At 35.4% G+C, this 7,709-nt stretch overlaps 1 protein-coding gene across 1 annotated transcript in view; it reads right to left on the reverse strand.

The window, feature by feature from the left end:
- ston2 (stonin 2) overlaps nt 1-6,951 on the reverse strand; it is a 41,692-nt gene extending 34,741 nt beyond the window's left edge. The window contains exon 1 of the mRNA XM_082144094.1: nt 6,893-6,951. The gene's annotated coding sequence lies outside the window, so the exon portion shown is untranslated. The remainder of the gene's footprint in view (nt 1-6,892) is intronic.
- Between the last annotated feature and the right edge of the window lie 758 nt (nt 6,952-7,709).

Genomic DNA, 7,709 nt, shown 5'->3' on the forward strand with positions numbered 1-7,709 from the left:
GGAAGTTTTTCATGTACATTTGAGGCAGCGATATATATATTATAAAATGCTTGAAAATGATCAACCTTGATGACAATTTGTCAGGCGGACAGACATTTTTTTGTCTTTTGGGGTATGTTGAGGGTGATATTTGACAGCAAAAAGGCAGCAATCCCCAGAATCTTTTTCTGCTAGTTTCTCCTATGTGTCAGGATACACCATGCAAAATGTTAGGGTTATATGGCCATTTATGTAGCTGCAGTACCTTAATATTCACAATTACATCATTCCGCCAAAAGCTTTTCCCAAAAAGGGTGTTTTTTGGCCCCTGAGACCAAACGGGGCCGAGTTGGGGGTGGTCGTTATCAACTTGTGATGGCCCGAGGTATAAGATAATAGGAAATAATAGTGAAAAAAAGCTATCAAAAAACATCCTGAGGAGTGGACCTGGCTCCCGGCCTACTATTCATTGGGGATTTGATCCATTTCAATATGAAGGTATTTTCCTTTAAACTACTGGCCAAACAGTTATTGTTGCTAAGTAGAGTCAAAATATTTAAAATAATTACAATAAACAAGGCTTGTTTACACTGTTTTTAAACAGAACAGAAATACAGTATACATTATACATTTCATGTGATCCTTCAGAAATCATTTTAATATGTGGCTTTGATGCTCAAGAAACATTTCTTATAACTGTCAATGTTGAAAACTGTGATTTGTCAAAATTCTTTGATTAATAAAAGTAAAAAAAAAATATATATATATATATATTTTGAGATAGAATATCTTTTGTAATATTATACATATCTTTAATGTAACTTTTGATCAATTGCATGCTTTCTTGTTGAATAAAAGTATTAATTTCTTTCTTTTTTTCAAAATCTTACTGACCCCAAACTTTCTTTACTGTTCGGGTACAATAGCGCATATGCACCAAAGTTATAATATAATAAATGATAATTATATGTATTTTTATTAAAACATAGCTATCCATCTGAAATATCACCTGTGAACTTCCAATGATTATTTTTATTTTTTTTAGCTGATTTGAAATTGATCAAACTTTTCAACTTTTCTAATTTATGTTCAATAAGATGTTATTAAAATGTCTGTCCTAATGATTTCATGCAGGTTTTGACACGAGTGGGCACAAAAAAGCACATTTAAATCATCACAATATTGTGTGATTTTGAATAGTCAACAAAATAAAATATGTTGTAAATGCTCAATATATTGACCAGCCCTATTGCTCATCAAGTGATAATGAAGAATCGCTCTACTTTACAGGATTGCTCAACTGGCTTTACAGGATGAGTTATGCTGTACTTGCATTTGTTGAGAGTACAAAAAGGTTGCAAATTAGAGGCTTTGACAGCAAGAAGTGACAGCAGTAAACACTGAAGGCTTGTGTAAGTGTTTTTGACTGCCAAACAGAAAACAACATGCTCCGACAGGGCCTTTCTATACAGGATGGAGGCTGTGCGAAGCTGCAGGAAAGACTACTGATAAATGTCTGACAACTGAAAACTATTTATAACACAAAGAGCTACTACAGCCCCTGTGGCTTCTTAGATGAAACATCATACATTAAAGCAGTGTGTTGTAAATATAATCAAAGTTTGTGTCAAGGACCACTGCACTCTAATGTCTCATTAGTGTTCACAAGGAACTGGGTGACAAATGCACCATCTTAAAGTCACCGATGCCCTTCAAAGGTCACAAAGGAGGAAAGGCACAGTAACAAAAGCTGAGAACCATTGTGATCAGGATTTTTCCACATCAGAGAGGGGCCAATTTTCTCTCCTAAATCAAGACCCTGCAGGAAACACACTTGGACGTGCTGAACAATCTAGTAAATTGGGGCCAGTTCCGTAACATGTTTTCGCTCTGATGAATCTCCTTTGCATTCACAATCCGGCTACATGCTACCCTTCCTCAGCCCCCTTTATCACACCAAACAAAGCAAGCACCTCCCTCCAACTACCGAATTCATTCAACATCTCACAACACCCATACTTAAATACTGAAACCATACTGAAAAACAACAGCCATCATTTACTGATTTGGATGCTGTCTATCAGCACTATATTCCTCAGCCATTTCTTGTCCGGTCATGTAAAAAGTTAAAAGGTTCTTCTTACTTATACATTTGCGTAAAGTATTAACATGACAAAAATAAAACCATGTTAACAGGGCTAAAAAATAAACAGGGCTTTCAGGTCCTAAACGAAACAAAGTCAAACAACTTGATTTACCACCATTTTCTCTGAACTTGGCCTGAAAACTAACAATAAAAAACACAAAACTAATTAAGAATTAATAGGGTCTTTATGAAATGAATGCTAAACAGTAACCATTTTTGTAACTACTTGTTACACTATTTTATGACACTTTTTAAAAATACAATACTAGGGCTGTCAAGCGAATATCATTTTTAATCTAATTAATAACATGATGTGCCGATTAATTAGGCCTAATCTAATTAATCGCACATTCAATTTGCCTGAGAAATTACCCCCAAAAGATCATTCACCCCCGAGTTCACAGACAAGGCTTAAGCCTAGTAGTCCCAGACTAAAATGCATGTTTGAGCTGTTTTAACTGAAAGCAACTTATACTGACCCATCTTCAAACATGTCCCTGCCATTGTTTTGTCTCAAGATGCACACCACCAGTAAAGTTTTTTCTAAGGCATGTTTATAAAAGCTACTTAAATGTCCTAATTGAGCTAGGCCTTAAAGTCATTATTGTGTGAAATGAGAAAAGCATCATATAGACATTACAAAAAGTAGTTTTAGAAATAAATATTTTATTTGATTCAACATAGAATTTATTACACATAAACTTTTAGGCTACATCGGCCATGATTTTTTTCAGAAGCTGCATCGGAATTGCCTATATTTACAGACCAAAACAGTTTGGTTACAAACATTCTTCAAAATATCTTCTTTTATGTTCCGCAAAAGAAAGAAAGTCATACATGTTTGAAACGACACAGGGGTGAGTACATGTAAATAAACAGAATTAAAATTTTTGGCCAAACTATCCCCATTATGATTTTTTTTTGAAATTTCTAAATTAGAAATGAATGCTTATCCCGTGTGCTCACAGAAGACAAACACATGCATGAATGTCCGAACCCCGACACGTAACCAAAACCAAACTAGACATTCCGCACATAAAACAAATGTTGTCATGAGCAAACTCGGAACCGCATGCTCTCTATCACAAGACAATAGGAGTGTCCGAGCTCTGTCACCAAACCAAGAATAAACAGACCGAAGTGACAGAACCCAGACAATTTGACTTAATCACACACAGATGCAAATGCAATTACACTATCTGACTAGATTTTAAATTATTGTGAAAACTTTGAATTCTGGCCATTTTAGTTGCTCTCTGGAGCCTTCAGAGTGTGCAGCCAGAATTTCAAAGCAACCCCAATGTTTGCAGCTGCAAAATTTTACAAAACTTTCATCCACTTCTCAGACTCCAACAGGCTTGGGCTTTGGCAGTCTGTCAGTTATGTCAGTGGTGCATGCAGGCATCAACAAGATATGTGCACAATATTCGAACGTTTGGCATAGCTGGCCCGCAAAACTCTCTCACTGTGTCAACTCTCTCACTCGCACGACCATCCGCGAGCTCATGATCATGCATGACATCATTATTCAGACTGTGCTTATAGACACTGCATAATTTCCTGCTGTCAGAGCTCACAGTCTTAGTGAATTTGCATCACGCAGTACATGTGAATAGGAGGATAGGAGTAAAGAAAAACAAACCAAAAAGGAAAAACAAAGTGTCTAAATGCAGGAATAAACAGTTATTATCTTTGTGGTGGTGCTGCAATGTCAAGCCACACCTGGACCTCAAAATGCATGGTGGTCACAGACGGGCTACATATGTGACCGTAGCAGAGCGCAAGCATCAGGTGCATCTCATCATGAGAAGCCAACAGGGCTCAGTTCAGCCTCCTGTTCACCTTTTTATTAACGTAAGAGTGCGCACGACCATTGTAACTTGATTCTGTCGAGGCTTCCGGTCTCATCCACTTCCAGTTATTTTGGCTATACTAAAACTGTTGCTTGACATAGCAAACTGTTATTTGTTATCACATTTTTATTATTATTATTATTATCATAATCATAACAAACTGGTTTGCATTGTGTTACAGCATTTTGTTGTTCTTCCAGTTATTTACTATTGTGTCTAATGAATCGGAAGAGCGCACACATTCACAGAAAAAAAGCTAACTTAACTTCCACATTGCAAATAGTAAAAAACTTGTCTTGGCATTTGGCAAATAACTGAAATTAAATTTAAGTTTAAGTTGAACTAAAATAACTAAAAATGAAACATTTTAAAGACAAAAACTAATTGAAAAAGCACATAACAAAATTACTACAACTGGAACTAAAAAAAATCTAAAAATATCTACTTCAAAATATTAATAAATACTATAATAGTATTAAAAAAAATCCTTAAATAACACTGGGTCTATGGTGTAGTAGCAATCAAAATATATGACATAAAATTCATAGCATTCAATCAGACATACAGTATGATATTTGTAAATAGAAAAATATTAAAACAATTCAGAGTAGTTTTGCAATGTGACAAAAACAGGTGTTTGACTTCAGTCAGCTTGATTAAAATTGAAGTGATTAAGATTTGAGTGGTCTAGTTTTGCTTTGCATCAAGCCAGATTATGTTGTTGTTTTGAAATGTATAGGTAAGGACTTTGTCCCCCCTCACTAACCACTGGCATTAATGGTTCCAGCAGGTTTAAAGGGGCCAGTGCAGAGCCAGATCAGCCACATAAACTCCTGCAAATGTCTCATACTGTGCTTGGCAAGAGAGACTCTGCCATTCCCTACAGCTTAATCTCATGGAGTGGGCTTGCTGGGCTGTCTCACTAAAACTCAGCAATGCACCAAAAGACAACAAAGACTGGTTAGATTTTAATAAAAAAGCGCATACACCCCCCTGCCTCCCAAAAGTTCTCAGCTTCATGCCAAGTTCACAGAGAAACTGTTTACAGAGCAGCGAAGCTCACATGAATAACACCATAATCTCCAGACACTACCAGAAAATCCTGCTGCGCTCAGTCTTCAAAGACACTGCCACCAGTTCCAAAACAAGTAGAATGAGTAAAACAAATACAAGTAACTGAATCCATGTATAGGTAAAAAGGTCAATCCACCACCTGGGACAAATAAATGCAGCAAATGAAGGACATTTACCCCTGGATAGACACACTTACCTTGCGGTAATGTAGCCTGTGTGTGAAGATAAATAGTGTATGCTGACAACTATGTTTATTTTTACCTAAGTGAGACTAAATATAATTGAGTTAATGCTGGCAAGTAAAATACTTTGTGGGAACAAAATTTTCGAAAATGTCAATGTCAAAACCTGACAAAGGTTCATAAAGGGTCTATTCATTATGTATTGATTTATATCTGAAATGCCATATTTATTTAGGGTTAGTATGAGTAGATTTTTAGATAATTAAATAGAGTGGTGCTTCATAGTCTAAATCCCAACAAGGACATGGAAATTCGTGTGTTTCTAATTCTTCATAGACGAAAGCAAACCGTACAAGCCCAGTTCTAGCAATGACTCACCAAGAAAAAGGTTTCTGACATGCTATGTTAATCACATGACATGACATAACTATACAAAACAACAAAAACATGGGCACCACCGCCTCCACATGCTTTTCACAGCAGTTTCAGTTTCACTATTCCCTGGGGAACTGAACATCTCTTACAAACCTTTACCATAGTAACCACAGTTTCAGCCAAAGTACCATAGTTACTAGTTATTGCGATTACAAAAACCTTTGGTAACTTTAGTATTATCCACCACTGTCATTAAAGACCTTCTCGACAAGAACCATTTTCTTTTCATTTTTTCATTTCCTATGGAAAATGAGGTGGGACATAACAAAGGTATTGTCTTCTTTTAAATTAGTTGGTATTGGGCAAAGCGGTATTAGAAGGGGTATTTTAGAAACGCAACTTTAGAAAGTATTTGATTCGACAAAAATCTATCCAGTGCAGCATGAATCATCAGCCTTTTAAGGTATCACCTGAACTTTTAAGACAACCTGAATACTGACACTAAAAAAAATTATTTCATTTAGTCTTTATCATTTTTTTTTTTTTTTATCACTTATGAAAAGATGCTGAAATCATCAAATTTCAAGAAGTTCCAATACTGAGCACCCTTTTTTTTCTTTTTTAAACTGTGGTAACCTTGGTAAAATTAGTGACTACAGGGTCTTCAAAATCATTGATGAACCCTTCACAAATTCTGAACATACAAAAATGGCGTCATGTATCAAAAATAAGAAGTGACAACGATAGATAAATGTATGCATTATAAAATTGTAGCAGACTGATGAGTGAAACAACAAAATAGGCTAAGTACTGGGACTGGCACAAGTGCACAAAAAGCTCGTGTCCCACAACAGCATATTCAGATATTATCTTTTCGTTTCATAATCATCTTTTGCTGATCAGACGACAATCTGCTGTGATCTATTATCAAATGAGCAAGACATGCTTCAACATGTAACAATGGCACAAAAACAACTAGAAAAGTCTCCTTATTACATCTACTTCACATAAAACATCTTCCATATGCGTGTTCAGACATTTGATAACTTTTTGCCACGTATTACACATATCCTGCTGCCAATGTAAACAAAGCACACGCGCTTACAACAACCTGTTGCAACATGTGAGACATATAGTTTCATGGTAACGTATGTAACTTAAATATTTATCCCATAACATATATCTCTGAAAAGAATTCAAGATTATAAAGCAAATTAAGTCGACAGTATTGTATATAACACAGCGACACGGCAAAAAACAAGTGCACAGGAATATTTACATACCGATACCGTGTTGTTGAGTCTGAGCAGATTGTAGCTCTCACTCGCTCCCGGTGAATCAGCTCTAATGCCCCACCTTACTCACAGCTGATTGGACAGTTGAAACAGCGCTGTTCGAGGCCCCACCTTATTGTCACATGATTGGACAGTTAAAGCAGCGCTGCATCAAATGTCCAATCAGATGCAAATCTGGTGGAGTGTCGAAGAAAGTTGCCCCCAGATCCAGTGCTCATTGCTCTGGTTTCCCCTAAACGCATCACATGGATTAAAAAGTGCGTCTAAATAAATACATTTATATTATATTATATTATATTACATTATATTATATTATATTATATTATATTATATTATATTATATTATATTATAATAGTTGAAGTGAGAGCTGTTTATTATAAAAAAAACATCTCTGTTGATGTTACATGAAAAAAAATAAGTTACATTTTTATTTTGTGTTTACCCCATGGAATTTCTTTGTTTGAAATATAAAATGGATTTACATACATTATTATATTTAACATATCATTAACGAATTAGATCGGTTGGATGTACATTTTTGTTTTGATATGTGTGTGTTTTTGGCATGGCTTTGTGTGGCCTTTTTTAAACAGCAATTCCTAGGAATTAATCATAAAATAAACAAACAAAATATTCAAAATTAAGATGCATGACTTTTTAACATTTCTGAATAAAAGGATTGGAGTGATGTGTTTTATGTAAAACATAAATGTTTCCTACAGGGGGCGCCAAAGTTCTTATAACGCCTGCCATTAAATGTAACTTTATATCAAGTGTATACGAGCCACATAAGCATGTTGTTGT

The sequence above is a fragment of the Leuciscus leuciscus genome (assembly GCF_965113295.1).
Source record: "Leuciscus leuciscus genome assembly, chromosome: 17".
In the NCBI taxonomy this organism is placed as follows: Eukaryota; Metazoa; Chordata; class Actinopteri; order Cypriniformes; family Leuciscidae; genus Leuciscus; species Leuciscus leuciscus.